Source organism: Marmota flaviventris, chromosome 18, assembly GCF_047511675.1.
Source record: "Marmota flaviventris isolate mMarFla1 chromosome 18, mMarFla1.hap1, whole genome shotgun sequence".
In the NCBI taxonomy this organism is placed as follows: domain Eukaryota; kingdom Metazoa; phylum Chordata; class Mammalia; order Rodentia; family Sciuridae; genus Marmota; species Marmota flaviventris.
The window spans coordinates 24,192,168-24,209,251 of record NC_092515.1 but is presented as its reverse complement, the minus strand read 5'-3'; positions in this window follow the sequence as shown (position 1 = coordinate 24,209,251).

Sequence of the window (17,084 nt, the reverse complement as noted above, 5' to 3'; positions counted from 1 at the left end):
CAAATGATAACACTAATCCTAGCCCTATTCTGAGCCCTAAATTTAGGTTTAACCCTAACCCTAACTCTACTTCTAACCCTATCCCTTACCCTAAGCCAAACTCTCACCCTAATGCTAATCTAGTCCTAACCATAATACTTAGCCTACCTCAAGCCCTATCTCTATTACTAGTCCTAACCCTAGCCCTCATTCTATCTCTAATCTTAACTCTAACCCTGACCCTTATTCTGACCCTAACACTAACCCCAGGTGTATATGTGATATAACCCTAAAGCAAACCCTAACCCTACCCATCCTGGTAAACCTATACCTAAACCTAACTGTAACACTAGCACTAGACCAAACCTAATCCTAAATAGAGTCATAAATCTAGCCTTAGCCCTAAGTAAAACATAGCAATAGCCTTAACAATACCCGGTAACCTAACTTGAAGACTAACTCTATCCCTAGACCCAACACTAGTCCTAATCTGGCCCTAACCCTAAACCTAACCCTAACCCGAAAAACGACAATTACCCTAGCTCTAAATCTTATCCTAACCCAAAACCTAACTAGAACACTAGACTTATCCATACCCTAACCCTAAAACTAGCGATAACTATATCCCTAGCTCTTACATTACCCATAGCCCTAATGCTAGCCATAAATCTCTAACAAACGTAGCCCTTATCCAAGCCCTAATCCTAGTCCTTACTCTAACCCTAACAAGAACCCTAGACATACCCTAACCCTAACCCTAACCCTAACCCTAATTCTAGCTCAAACTCTAACTTTAATCTAAACATAACCCCAACACTAACCCTAACATTAGCCCTGACTCTAACCCTAACCCTCACACAAGCCCTAATGCTAGTTCAAACGCTAACACTTACCCCAAACCAAACCTTGACATGAACCCTTGGCCTAACCCTAACCCTAGTCCTAATTCTAACCTTAACCAGAATTATATATCTAATCCTATCTATTACCCTAAAGATAAGCCTAACCCAAATGCTACCTTACACCTAACCCTAACACTATTGATAACAATAACCCTATTCATTAATGTAAACCTAACCAGAACCCTGAATCTAACTCTATACATTACCCTAACACGAACCGTAATCCTATCAACTAATGCTAATCCAAGGATTAACCGTAAATCTTAACCTAAACCAAACCCTATTCGAACCTGACCCTAATAATACACCTAGCTTTAAAACCTGACCCTTAACCTAAACCTAACCCTTACACTAGACCTAGCCATAAAATAACCCTAAAACTAACCATATTCATAAACCCAGACCTGACATTATTCCCAGCCCTAATCCTAGTCCTAACTCTAACACAAACACTAGTCTTCATCTTAGGCCTATACCTAGCCTTAATCCTAACACAAACCCTAACTCTAGCCCTATCTCTAATTTTATCACTTGCCCTAGACCTGAACTTAGGTATAACCCCGTCCATTTCCCCTAACCGTATCACTAACCCTAATCATATCACTAGCCCTAAATAAAGGCCTAACTCTAACACTAACTCTAGCACTAATCCAGCCCTAATTTAGCCCTAACCCTAACTCTACCCTTAACCTTGGCCTAAGACTAACTCTAATTCTCCCCTAGCCCTATTTCTAGTTTTATCCCTATGCATTACAATAAACCTAACCCAAGCCCCTAACCTTAGCCCTAACCCTAGCCCGAGATCCCACCCTAGATCTAACCATAACTCTACATTTGACTGTAAGCCTAAGCCTAATCCTCAACCTACCACTAGACCTAACACTATCACTAATCCTAAAACTAGCCGTAACCCTAGCCTTATCCATTAAACAAAACCGAGCCATTGTCCCAACCCTAAATTTTAACCTAAACCAAAACTTAAACCTAAACCTAGCCAAAAACTTCTAACTCTAATTCATGTCCTAGTCCTAAAATTAACCCTGACCCTGACTTATATTCTAACACAAACCTTAATTCTAAATATCACACTAACATAAGGATAGCGCTAACACTAGAACTTGACCAAATACTAGCTCTAATAATAACCTTAGTTCTTATATTAGCCATAGCCCTACCCTAGCCCCTAAACCTAACAGAAAAACTAGCCCTAATGTGAGTCCTAACCCTAGATGTAAACCTAAAACTAACCCTAGCCCTAACCCTAACCCTAATCTTAGCCCTAACCCTAGCTCTAACTCTATTAATTTACCTTAAGCAAAACCCTATCTATAATGCTAACCTTAGTCCTTATCCCAATCCATAGCCTAATCCAAATACTAACCCTATTATTAGTCCTAACCCTAGCACTCATTCTAGCTCTAAACCTAACTCAAATCTTTTTTTTTTTTAATTGGTTGTTCAAAACATTAAAAAGCTCATGACATATCATCTTTCATACATTTGATTCAAGTGGGTTATTGAACTCCAATTTTTACCCCAAATACAAATTGCAGAATCACATCGGTTACACATCCACATTTTTACATAATGTCATATTAGTGACTGTTGTATTCTGCTACCTTTCCTATCCCCTACTATCCCCCTCCCCTCCCCTCCCATCTTCTCTCCTCTCCCCCATCTGCTGTTATTCAATTCTCTCCCTTGTTTTTTTCCCCTTTCCCCTCACAACCTCTTATATGTAATTTTGTGTAACAATGAGGGTCTCCTTCCACTTCCATGCAATTTCCCTTCTCTCTCCCTTTCCCTCCAACCACTCGTCTCTGTTTAATGTTAATCTTTTCCTCATGCTCTTCCTCCCTGCTCTGTTCTTAGTTGTTCTCCTTATATCAAAGAAGACATTTGTCATTTGTTTTTTTGGGATTGGCTAGCTTCACTTAGCATAATCTGCTCTAATGCCATCCATTTCCCTACAAATTCCATGAATTTGTCATTTTTTAGTGGCTGCATAATACTCCATCGTGTATAAATGCCACATTTTTTTTTTATCTATTCGTCTATTTAAGGGCATCTAGGTTGTTCCCACAGTCTAGCTATTGTGAATTGTGCTGCTATGAACATTGATGTGGCAGTATCCCTATAGTACACTCTTTTAAGGTATTCAGGGAATAGTGTGAGAAGGGTGATAGCTGGGTCAAATGGTGGTTCCATTCCCAGCTTTCCCAGGAATCTCCATACTGCTTTCCAAATTGGCCGCACCAATTTACAGTCCCACGAGCAATGAACAAGTGAACCCCTTTCCCCACATCCTCACCAGCTCTTATTGTTGTTTGACTTCATAATGGCTGCCAATATTGCTGGATGTGAGATGGTATCTTAGGGTGGTTTTGATTTGCATTTCTCTGACTGCTAGAGATGGTGAGCATTTTTTCATTTACTTGTTGATTGATTGTATGTCCTCCTCTGAGAAGTGTCCATTCAGGTCCTTGGCCCATTTGTTGATTGGGTTATTTGTTATCTTATTGTTTAATTTTTTTTGAGTTCTTTGTATACTCTGGATATTAGGGCTCTATCTGAAGTGTGAGGAGTAAAAAATTTGTTCCCAGGATGTAGGCTCCCTATTTACCTCTCTTATTGTTTCTCTTGCTGAGAAAAAAACAAAAACAAAAACAAAAAACAAAAACAAAAACAAAAAAAAAAACCTTTTTAGTTTTAGTAAATCTCATTTGTTTATTCTTGTTATTAAATCTTGGGCTATTGGGTGTCCTATTAAGGAATTTGTAGCCCGACCCCACAATATGTAGATCGGAGACAACTTTTTCTTCTATAAGATGCAGAGTCTCTGATTGATATCAAGCTCTTTGATCCATTTGAGTTAACTTTTGTGCATGGCGAGAGAAAGGGGTTCAGCTTCATTTTGTTGCATATGGATTTCCAGTTTTCCCAGCACCATTTGTTGAAGACGCTATCCTTCCTCCATTGCATGCTTTTAGCCCCTTTATAAAATATAAGAAAATTTTAATTTTGTGGATTGGTCTCTGTGTCCTCTATTCTGTACCATTGGTCCACTGCCTGTTTTGGTACCAGTACCATGCTATTTTTGTTACTATTGTTCTGTAGAACTGTTTGAAATCTGGTATCGGTATACTGCCAGATTCACACTTCCTGCTTAGAATTGCTTTTGCTATTCTGGGTCTTTTGTTTTTCCATATGAATTTTCATGATTGCTTTATCTAATTCTACAAGAAATGCTGTTGGGATTTTGATTGGCATGGTATTATCTCCACACATTTATATTTACTAAGAGTTGCCCTATGGCATAATATATGGTCTATCTTTGAGTAGGGATCCATGTGCTGCTGAGAAGAACATGTATCCACTTGATGATGGTTGATATATTCTCTATATGTCGGTTAAGTCTAGGTTATTGATTGTGTTATTGAGTTCTATAGTTTCTTTATTCAGCTTTTGTCTGGAGGATCTGTCTAATGGAGAGAGAGGTGTGTTGAAGTCACCCATAACTATTGTGTTGTGGTCTATTTAACTCTTGAACTTGAGGAGAGTTTGTTTTATGGACGTTGCAGCACCATTGTTTGTTGCATACATATTGATAATTGTTATGTCTTGTTGGTGAGTGCTTCCTTTTAACAGTATATAGTGTCCTTCTTTATACCTTTTGATTAACTTAGGTTTGAAGTTGATTTTATATGAGTATGGCCACTCCTGCTTGCTTCCAAGGGCCATGTGAGTGGTATGATTTCTCCGAACCTTTCACCTTCAGCCTGTGTATGTCTTTTCCTATCATATGATTCTCCTGAAGTCAGCATATTGTTGGATCTGTTTTTGTTTTGTTTTGTTTTCAGGTTACAAGCCTATGTCTCTTGATTAGTTAATTTAAGCCATTAACATTTATGGTTACAATGATATATGCTTTGTACTTCCAGTCATGCTTATTTATTTATTTATTTATTTATTTTATTTTGGCTACATTTTCCTCTTTTGTTATTTTTCTCCCCCTTTACTGAGATACCTCCCACTGTTAGTTTTGGGTGCTATTTTTCAATTCCTCTTCTTGTAGTATTTTGCTCAAAATGCCTTGCAGTGCTGGTTTTCTGGCTGTGGAATTCTTTTAACTTCTGTTTATCATGAATTTTTTTAAATTTTATTGTCAAATCTGAAGCTTAATTTTGCTGGATACAGTATTCTTGGTTGAAATCCATTATTTTCAGCATTTGAAATACGTTGTTCCAGGATCTTCTCGTTTCAAAGTCTGTGATGAAAAATCAGGCGTTAACCTAATTGGTTTACCCTGAATGTAATTCTGCCTTCTTTCTCTCGTAGCTATTAATATTCTCTCCTTGTTCTGTATGTTGGATATCTTCATAATTATATGTCTTGGAGTTGATCTATTACTGTTTTGTATGTTTGGGTGTCCTGGAGGCTTCCAGGATTTGGCAATCCTTCCATCTTTGATATCTGGGAAATTTTCTAAGATTATTTTCATTCAACAGATGTTCATTCCTTGGTTTGAACCTCTATACCTTCTTCTATCCCAATGACTCTCAAGTTTTGTTTTTTTTATGATATCCCATATCTCTTGCATGGATTGCTCATGATTTTTCAACATCCCTTTCTGGCATTCTATTTGATCTAGTCTATTTGTAATATTCTTGTTTGAGTTTTTAATTTGGTTTATAGTTTCCTGCATTTCTAGGATTACAGTTTGATTTTTTTTTTTAAATCTCTATCTCTTGGTAGAGTTCCTTCTTTGCAATTTGAATTTGCTTATGCAATTCATTTTCAAAGTATTCTTTCATAGTTTCGACTTGCTGTCTCATGACTTCTCTAAGATTCCATTCCATCTGAGTTCAGGTATGCCTTGAGTTTTTTCTCTGTCTATTTTTCTGATGCTTCTAGTTTCTCCTGTATATTTAAGTTGTCCTGCATTGTTTGTAATCCTTTTTCCCTTGTTTTTTCATGTTGTTCACATTACCTTCCAACTCTGTTTAACTGCTGTGTTTCTGTTTTCTCCTATAAATTTGTTTTGGTTTTGTATATCTCTGTGGTCTCTCCTTTGTGGTGGGAGACTAAGCTAGAAATGTTGGGCTTTGTTGTACTTTAAAGCTGATTCATTCAATTCATAAAAGGCTTCCAAATTCTGAATTCATATAGTGATTTTTTGTTTGGTCTTAGGACTTTATGTTTAGGGTTAGGTGCTATGATGGTATGAGGGTTAGTATGCCTTGGCTACTTTGGAAGATTGCTCTACTGAAGGGGGATATTAACAGGTGATTGGATCAGGGTGTATGGTAATAGCTAGGTAATTAGGAGCCTATAGATGGCCTCAAAACATTCACCTATTTGCATTTACACAATTACACATAATAGGAGATGTAATGCTTGGGATGAAAGTTGTGGGGTAGGGGAAGGAATGTGTTTTTAAAAAGAAAGAAGGAGAGAGAGAGAGATAGAATAGAGGAGAATGGAAAGAACAATAAAACTTGAAATGGGAAAGAAAGAAAGAAGGAAAAGGGGATAAAAGAAAGAAAAAACTAATAAAATAGAAATTTAAAAAAATGAAGTCTTAGAGATCCATTTTCTTCTCTTCCAGTAGGCAGAGCTGTGCCCTCCAAGCTGAGCTTCTGCCCTCTATGTGCCAACAGCAATCCCTGTAAGGTGTCTCCTGGTAGTCTCTCAATCCTGTTAGTACAGAGCCAGTTTCACTTCTCCGCCCCCTCCCCCCTTTCCTCCTGCCAGCCAGCCAGGTCCTGCTCACCGGAGACGGTTCCCCAAAGATCTGGTTACACTTGAAGCCCCACTGTGTGCCCATTTCCCGAACGACTGGGCACTCTCTCTGCCATTCATCTAAGCCCCAGTGATGTGGAGCGGTGATCTGGGAACCGACAGTTTAATTTTTCCTGACCCCTTTGGTGGGCATGCCCTCGAAAACTGGTGGCTAAGACCTTGGCTGTTGCCGCTGGTGGTAAGGGAAGTTGGGGATCGAGAATCCCCTCTGCTTCCCTCAGACCCTACAGTCACATCCACTCCCCTGATGGTAGGAGGAGTTGGGGGTCAGGAGTGTCCTCTGCTTCCCTCTGGTGCTACAGTCATGCCCATGCCGCTGGCAGTAGGGGGAGTTGGGGTGGGGAGTCTTCTCTGCTTCCCTCAGCCCTACACTCACGCCCACGTCACTGGCAGTAGTGGGAGTTGAGGGTCGGGAGTCCCGCCCCTACAGTCACACACACAGAGAGATTTTTGAGGTTTCCCAGCTGTTTGTACCTGGTGGGGTGTTGGAATCACACACCTGCTAAAGCTGGGAAGGAGTCTCATCGGCCGAACTCTGGTGACGTCACCTCTCTGCTATGGCGGGGCCCAGGCTCCTTGCCGGAGTGTCCATAGGGAGGGGTGGGACTGGCCTGTCTCTGGACTGACTCAATCTTGGTTGATTCGGTCCTCGGTTTGCTATTTCATGAAGGCTTGGTTAGAGACTTCTTCATAGGGTCCCTGCGCCGCATCTGCTGAGCCGCGCCTCGGAGGCTGGTTGCTGAGCTGGTAGCAAAGCCTTGCGGGCAGGCAGAGCCTGCAGGCGGGCAGTGGCTGGCGGGGTCTGGACCTCTGTGCTGCGTGGGCTGAGATTCACTCATCTGGGGCAAACTGTCACCTCCAATAATACTACTAATTCCCGGCAGGTCTTACTTCAGCGGTATTTTGCTAGAAGTTTTCTCAGCAGGTAGAATCTAAGTGTATTAATGCGTCTCTCTGACCCCGTTATTGAGGAGGTACTGAAAGCACTGCCTCCCCGCCCACCACCATGTTGGGTTCCCCCTAAATCAAATATTACGCTTACACAAAACTTCAGTCTAAATCTGACCCTATCCCTAAAACAAACCATAAAACTAGCCCTACCATTAAACTAATACCTAAATCTAAACCTAATGCAAGCCTTAGACATTAGCCTAATCCTAAATATATCAATAGCTCTAGACCAAGACTTAAAAAACCTGAGCCTTATCCCTAACATAATCCTTAACCTAAAGCAAACACTAACCCTATCCCTAGACCTAACCCTAATGCTAATTCTGGCTTTCACCCTAAACCTAACTCTAACCTGAACACTGAGCCTAACAATAACAATAAACCTAGCTCTAAACCTGAACCTAACCCAAAACCAAAACCTAACACTAGACATAGCCATAACCCTAACCCTAAAACTAGCTCTAATCAGAACCCTACATCTTCCATTACACATCTTCCATTAACCCTGGGCCTAATCCTAACAAAAAGCCCAATCCTAATACGAGGCCTAAACCTATCCTAAGCATAAACATAATCCTAAATTTAGCCCTAGCCCTAACCCTCACCTTACACATAAACCTAGCTAAAAGCCTAACCCTTAACCTAAATATAAACCTAACCCTAGCCCTAATCCTAAACTTAACCCTAAAACTAACCCTAGCTCTATCCCTAACATTACCCTAACCCTAACCCTAATAATAACCCTAGCCCTAAACCTACCTTATTTCTAACCCTAAACATAAACCTAACCCTCGACCTAACTCTTAACCTAACCCTTGCCATAAACTTAACACTAAACCTTACCATGAATCAAAACTAAACCGATTCATAAACCAAAATTTAAGCATAATCTAAACTTAACTCTAAAATTATCTTACATCTAATCCAATACATTGCTCTAAAACTAACCCTAACCCTAATGAAAACCCCAGCCCTAACCCCAACCCTAACCATAACCATAACCATACCCTAAACTAGACCTAACACTATACCTAACACTCCCTCTAGCCCTAACCATAGCTTAAACCCTAAACCTTAACCTAACCCTAACCCTAGCACTAGCCCTAATCATAACCTTAACTCTAGCCCTAACCCTAACATTAAACCTAGCCCTTATCCTAGTCCTAATATAGCCCTATTCCTAACATTATCCCTACCATAGAATTAAGACTAACTATAATTCTCACATAAGACCTATCCCTACTTCTAACCCTATCCCTTACCATAACCCTAACCCAAGCTCTAACCCTAGTCATAACCCTTGCAATACCCTTAGCCCTAGTACTAATTCTAGATTGAAACCTATCTATAAAACTAACCCTAACCTGATGCCTCAGCCTAATCCTAAAACTATCTCTAACCCTAATGCTAATCCTAAAAATTAGTTCAAAACCTAGCCCTAGCCCTAAAAAAATACCGAGTCATACCCCTAACACTAACCCTTACCCTAGATAAACCCTACCCTACACCAGCCCTAAACCTAGTCCTAATTTAAAACCTAACCCTAACCCTAAACCTAACCATGACCCTGACACACATCCAAACACTAAACCTAGCTCTAAATATCACTCTAACCTTAAACCTAACCCTATCACTAGACCTAGCCCTAAACTTAACCTTAAATCTAACCCTATTCAAAACCCTATTTCTTACAATAGCCAAAACCATAACACTAGCCCTAACCCTAATTAAAAACAAGCCCCAATCCAAGTCCTAAAAGGAGCTTTAACCTAAACCTAACTCTAACCCTAGTCCTAACCCTAGCTCTAAACCTATCCCTTACCCTAAGCCAAACCCTTACCCTAATGCTAACCATATTCTTAGCACTAATCCTTAGCCTAATCAAAACCTAATTCTATAACTAGTCCCAACCCTAGCCTTCATTTAGATCTAACCATAATCCAAACCTTAACCATACCCCTGACCATTATTCTGACCCTAACACTAAACTTAGGTCTAAATCTAAACCTAACCCTAAACTGAACCCTAACACTAGCCCTACTGGTAACTATACATAAACCTAACCCTAACAATAGACCTAGACATAAATCTAATCCTAAGTCTAGCCATAACTATAGCTCTATAACTAAAGACAAACTAGACCTACCCTTAAGAATAACCCTTAACCTAACCCAAACTCTAACCCTACATCCAGACTCAACCCTAGTCCTAATTCTGGCTTTAACCTTAACCATTACCCTACCCGAACTTTATCCCTGACACTAACACTAACCCTAGCTCTAAACTTCACCCTAACCCTAAAACTAACCCTAAAAATACACCTAGCTTTAACATTAACCATAAAACTAGTCTTAATCATTATACTAGTTCTTACATTATCCATAGCCCTAACCCATCGAAAACCTAGCCCTAATCCAAGCCCTACCTTAGCTTTAACCCTAAAGCTAACCCTAACAATAACCCTAGCACTAACTATAGGCCATAAGCCTATCCTTAGACTTAATCCTAACCATAATCCTACCCCTAACCCTAGCTCTAACCCTATTCATTACCCTAAAATAACTATAATCCTTAAGCTAAACCTAGGTGGGACGCTAATCCTTGCACTAGCCTTAACCCTATCCATTTACTTACACCTAAACCAAACTGTGTCATTACCCGATCCCTAAACATAAGACTAATTTGAGCCCTAAACCTAAACCTTAACCTAACATTAACCCTAACCTTGACCCTGACTCTAATAATACCCAGAGCTCTAAACCTGAACCTAGCAAGAAACTTAAACTTTATAATAGACCTAAGCCATAAAACTAACCCTAAAACTATTTCTAAACCTACCCTAGTCCTAAAATTAGCCCTAGCTCTAATCCTAGCCCTAACCTTAATACAAAACATAGCCAACATCCTAGCCATGAACCTCGCCTTAATCATAACCTTAACCCTAACCTTAACTGTGAATCTCACCCTAGTCTTAAAACTAGCAATATTCCCATCCCTTTCCCTAAACCTAACACTAACAGTAGCCCTAACCCTAGGTCTAAACCTAACACTAACCCTAACCCTAATCCAAGCCCTAATTTAGCCCTATCACTAACCCTAGCCATAGCCCTAAGAATAACCCTAACTCTCACACTACCTCTATACCTAATTTTAACCCTATCCCTTACCATCACCATACACCTAGCCCTAAATGTAGCCCTACCCTAGCCCTATACTTAGCCCGATCTCTAAACCTAGATCTCAGACTATATCTAAATTTAACCCTAACCCTAAGACTAAATCCAGCCATAACTCTACTCCTATCCCTAATCCTTAACCTAAGTCTAAATCTCACGCTTACACTAGCCCTAACCCTAAGACTAATCTTTAAACTAGCCCTAACTCTACCAATAGCCCTAAAACAAAACCAAGTCATAGCACTAACCTTAATCCTTAACCTAAACCAAACCGTAACCCTACACCTAACCCTAACCCTATCACTAATTATAGTCGAACCCTAACCTGAAAACTAACCCTGACCCTGACTCTGACCCTAACACTAACCCAGGCTTTAAACATCATCATCACCATATAACTAACCTTAACACTAGACATAGAACAAACTCTAACCCTATAACTATCTGTAATCATAAACCGACTTCATACATTAACAGTAGCCTTAACCCTAGCCCTAAACTAAAAGAAAACCTAGTCTTATCCAAGTCCAAACCTAGCTTTAACCCTAAACTTAAAACTAACCCTAACCCAAACACTAGCCCTAATCCTATACATAACCCTAGCCCTAACTTTAGGGCTAACTTTATCCATTGCCCTAACAATAACCCTAAACCTTCTGATAACCCTAGGCATAATCGTAACCTTATAAATTACACGAAGCCAAACCTAAACCCGAAATCTAACACTGTCATTACCCTAACCCTAAATCTAATCTAATCTATCACTAATTTGAGCCCTGCACCTAAACACTAACTTAACCCAAACCCTAATCCTGACCCTGATTCCACCCTAGATCTCAACCGGACCCTAACCAAAAACCTAACCCTTACATTGGATCAAGCCATAAAACTAAAACTAAATCTATCCCTAAATGTAACCCTAAACCTGACATTAGCCATAGCGCTAATAGTATCCCTAACCCTAAAACAAATCCTAAACCAAACCCTAACACTAAACCTAGCACTAAAACCCTAAAACTACCCCTAATTGTAAACCTAGTACTTGCATTATCTGTATCCCTAACCCTAGCCCTAACATAACCCAATACCTAGGCATAATCCGAGAACTAACGCTAGCTTTAAACCTAACCTAAACCTAACAGTAGCCCTAATTGTAACCATAACTGTAGCCTTAAACTGATCTTTAAATCTATCCATTACCATACCCATAACCATACCCAAAACGGTAACCCTAGTCATAAACCTAACCCTATCCCGAATCATAACACTTCCATTAACCTAAACCTAATCTGAATCCTAAACCTAACCCTATAATTACCCTAACCCTAATTCTAAAACTAATTCAAGCCCAAACATGAAACCTTAACCTATGCCCAACCCTAACCCAAAACTTGACCTAATAATACCCCTAGCTATAAACTTGACCATAACCCAATACCTAATCCTTAGCCTAGACATAGCCATAAACCTAATCCTAAACTATTGTTAACCATAATTCTGGACCTGAAATTAGCCCTAGGCCTAATCCTAGCCTAACCCTAATCCTAATCCAAGCCTTAGGCTTAAACTAAACACTAAACCTAGCCCTATCCTAGCCCTAATTTAGCCCTATCTCTAACCCTAGCCCTAACCCTAGCCCTAAGACTAACTCTCTCCACAGCCCTATCCCTAGTTATAACCCTATCCCTTACCATAATCCTAAATCTAGACATAACCTTTGCCCTATCCTTAGTTCTAGCCCTAAACCTAGATATAACCCTAATTCCAAATTTAAACCTAACACTAAGCCTCAGCCTAACACTAACACTAGCCCTAACAAAAACCCTAGGACTAAAACAAAACTGAGCTAAGCCCTAACCCAAAACCTTAACTTAAATCAAACCCTAACAATACTACTAGACCTAACCCCAGCTCTAGTTCGAGTCCTAACCCTATCCTTAAAACCATCCCTGACACTGACTCATATTCTAACACTCACCCTAGCTCTAAACACCGCCCTCACCATAAACTGAACACTAACAGTAACCCTAGCCCTAATTCGAATTCTAACTCTAACCCTAAAACTAAGCCTGACCCTGATTCCCATCCTAACATGAACCCTAGCTATAAATATCACCCTAACCTTAAACCTAACCCTAACACTAAACCTAACCCATACCCTAACACTAAAGCTAACCCTAATGGTAACCCTAGTTCTTACATTAGCCATTGCCCTAACCCTATCCCTAAACCTAAGACTAAACCTAGGCCTAATCCAAGCCCTAAACCTAGCTTTAACCTTAAATCTAACCATAACCATAGCCCTAACCCTAGCTCTAAACCAATCACTTACCCTAAGCAAAACCCTAAAACAACCCTGAACCCTAGACCTAATCCAATCATTAACCTAACCCTAACCCTAATGCTAATTTGAGCCCTAACCCTAAACTCAAACCTAAATCAAACCTGAACACTGACACTGACCCTAATAATTCCCCTAGCTCTAAATCTCACTCTTACTCTATATTAAACCCTTAAACTACACCTAGACATTAAACTAACCCTAAAACTATCTCTAAGCATAACCCTAGACCTGATATTAGCCCTAGCCATTATACAAGCCCTCACCCTAACACAAACCCTAGTTCTTAACCTAGCCCTAAACATAGCCTTAATTATAACCTTTACCATAACCCTAGGCCTAAATTTAACATTAACCCTAAACCTAATATTAGACCTAATTTAGCCCTATCCCTAAACTTAACCCTAACTCTAGCTCAAAGACTAACTCTAACTCTCGCATTAGTCATAACCCAGTTCTAACCCCATACTTCACTGGAACCCTAATCCTAGCACAAACCATAGATCTAACACTAGCCCTATCCATAGCCCTAGCAGCAATACTAGATCTAAACCTAACTCTAATTCTAAACCTAATCCTTAGCCTAAACCTAAAACTAAACCTAAGGCTAATCCTAAAAGTAGCATTAACTCTAGCCCTAAAACAAAACCAAGCCATAGACCTAACCCTAATCCTTAATATAAACTAAGCCCTAACCCTACACTTAGCAATAACTCTAGCCATAATTCGAGTTTTAAGCCAAACCCTAAAGCTAACTCTGATCCTGACTCTGACCTTAACACTAACAGTAGCTCTAAACATCACCCTAACCCTATATCGAAACCAAACAATAGACCTAGCCCTAACCCTAACCCTAAAATTAGCCCTAATCACAACCCTGGTACTTACATTAGTCGTTACCCTGAACCTAGCCTTAACTTAACCCAAAACCTAGCCTTATTCCGAGCACTATCCCTAGATTTACACCTAACCCTAACCCTATCACTTATTGTAACTATAATCCTAGCTGTAATAGTAGATTTAACCCTAACACTAACCTTAACGCTAACCCTATCAATAATCGTAACAATAACCCTAGCTGCACCCCTATCTCTAACCGTATCCATTACCCTAGCCATAACCCTAATCCTAATGCTAAACCTGGGCCTAAACCTAACCCTATTCCTAATCCTAACCCTATCCATTACCCTAAACCTAACCTGAAATCTAAACCTAACACTATCTTTACCCTAATCCTAACTCTAATGCTAATTTGAGCCCTAACATTAAACTTTAACCTATCCAAAAACACTAATCATCACCCTGACCCTAATAAGTACCCTTCACTCTAAACCTGACCCTAATCCTAAACCTAACCCTTACACTAGACTTCGCCATAAACCTAACCCTAAAACTATTTTTAACTGTAACATTGGACCTGAAATTAGGCCTAGCCATAATCTTAGCCATAAACCTAGGTTTAATCTTAACCTAAACCATAATCCGAGCCCTAACCCTAATTCTATTCCTCACCGTAAGCCTAAACCTACCTATGACCTCATCCTGTACCCAAAAACTAACAATAACCCTAAACTTAACCCGAACCCTCGCCCTAAACCTAGGCCTACCAAAAAGCCTAGTGCTAATCCTAGCCTTTATTTAATCCTATCCTAACCCTAAACCTACCATAAGACTAACTCTAACTCTTGCCTTAGCCCTAGCCCTAGTTCTATACTTAGACTTAATCCTAAACCTAGATCTAAGCTTAAGTCTAAATCTAAACCTAACTCTAAATTTAACGGTAACAATAAGCCTAAACCAAACTCTAACACTATCCATAACCATAATGCTAATACTAAAACTGGCCCTAGCCCTAGCCCTAGCCATAAACCAAAACCAAGCCATAGCCCTAACTCTAACCTTTAACTTAAATCAAACCCCAACCCTACGACTAGCCCTAAAACTAACTTTAAAACTAACCCTGACCCTGACAGTGACCCTAACACTAATCCTAGCTCTATACATCAACCTAACCTTAAGTTAACCCTAACACAATATCTAGCCTTAACCTAACCCTAAATCTAGCCTTAATCATAACCCTAGTTTATACATTAGTCATTATCCTAACCGTAGGCCTAACCCTAACACAAATTCTACCCCTAATCCGAGCCCTAACCCTAGCTTTAACCCTAATACTAGGCCTAACCCTAACCCTAACACTAGCCCAAACCCTAACTCTAACTCTATTCCTTACACTAAGCCAAAACCTGACTCAAATGCTAATCCTAGTACTAATCCTAATCCTTATGTTAACTTAAACTCTAACCATAATGCTAGTCTTAACCCTAGCCCTCATTCTACCTCAAAACCTAACCCTGACCCTCATCCTACCCTAACAGTAACCCTAGGTCTAAACATGATCCTAACTCTAAACGAAACCCTAACACTAGCCCTATTGGTAACCCTATACGTTTACCTAAGCCTAACACTAGACTTAGACCGAAAGCTAATCCTAAATATAGCCATAACTCTAATACTAGACCTAAACAAAAACCTAGCACTAGCCCTAACAATAAGCCATACCTAAATTGAGCATTTACCCTACCCCTAGACCTAAACCTAGTCCTAATTCTGGATCTAACCCTAACCCTAGCTGTACCCCTATCTCTAACCCTATCCATTACCCTAGCAATAACCCTAACCCTAATGCTAAACCTGGACCTAAACCTAACCGTATTCCTAATCTTAACCCTATCCATTACCTTAAACCTAACCTGAAATCTAAACCTAACACTATCTTTACCCTAATCCTAATTCTAATTTGAACCCTAATATTAAACTTTAACATATCAAAAACACTAATCACGACCCTGACCCTAATAGTACCCTTAGCTCTAAACCGGACCCTAACCCTAAACCTAACCCTTACACTAGAAATAGCCATAAACCTTACCCTAAAACTATTTTTAACCATAACACTGGACCTGAAATTAGCCCTAGTCATAATTCTAGCTCTAAACCTAGGCTTAATCCTAACCTGAACCATAACCTTAACCCTATTCCAAAATCTGACCCTGATTCTAACACTGAACCTAGCTTTAAACCTGACACTAACCCAAAACCTAGAACTAACACTAGACCTAGCCATAACCCTAACTCTAAAACAAACCTTAAATATAACCCAAGCTCTTTCATTACCCATAGTCCTAAGCCTTGCCCTAAACCTAACACAAAAACTAGGCTGAATCCTAGTCCTAAACTTAGCTCTAAGCATAAGCCTCAGCTTAACCCTAGCGTTTTACCTGGCCCTAACCTAAGCCTTGCCTTAGACCTAACCCTAGCTCAAAGACTAACCTTTACACTAAACGTAACCCTAGCTCTATCCTAAACCCTAACCTTAAATCTAGCCATAATCCTAACATTAAACCTAGCGTGAACTTTAGCTCTAACCATATATATTACCCTAACCCTAACCCTAACCCTAACCCTAATTAAAACCCTATCCCTAACACTAAACCTAACTCCTACCATAAATGTAAACCTAGACCTAAACCTAAACCTAACTCTCGCCCTAGCCCTAACCCTAGCTCAAATACTAACCCTGACCCTAATCTAAACATAACCCTATCCATAAACCTAAAACTTACCCTAACCCTAAAACTTACCCCGAATCACACCCTAGCCCTATCCCTAAACCTACCCCGAATCCTAGACTTAATCCAAACCATAATCTGTCCCTAATCCTAGCTCTAAACCTATCCATTACACTAAACATAACACTAACCCTAATGGTAAAACTAATCCAATCGCTAAATCTAACCCATCCATTACCCTACACCTTAACTGAAACCTAAACTAAACCCTATCCATTACACTACCCCAAAACCTAACCCTAATGCTAATTTGAACCCTAATCTTAAACCTTAAGCTAAACCAAATGCTAACCCTGACCCT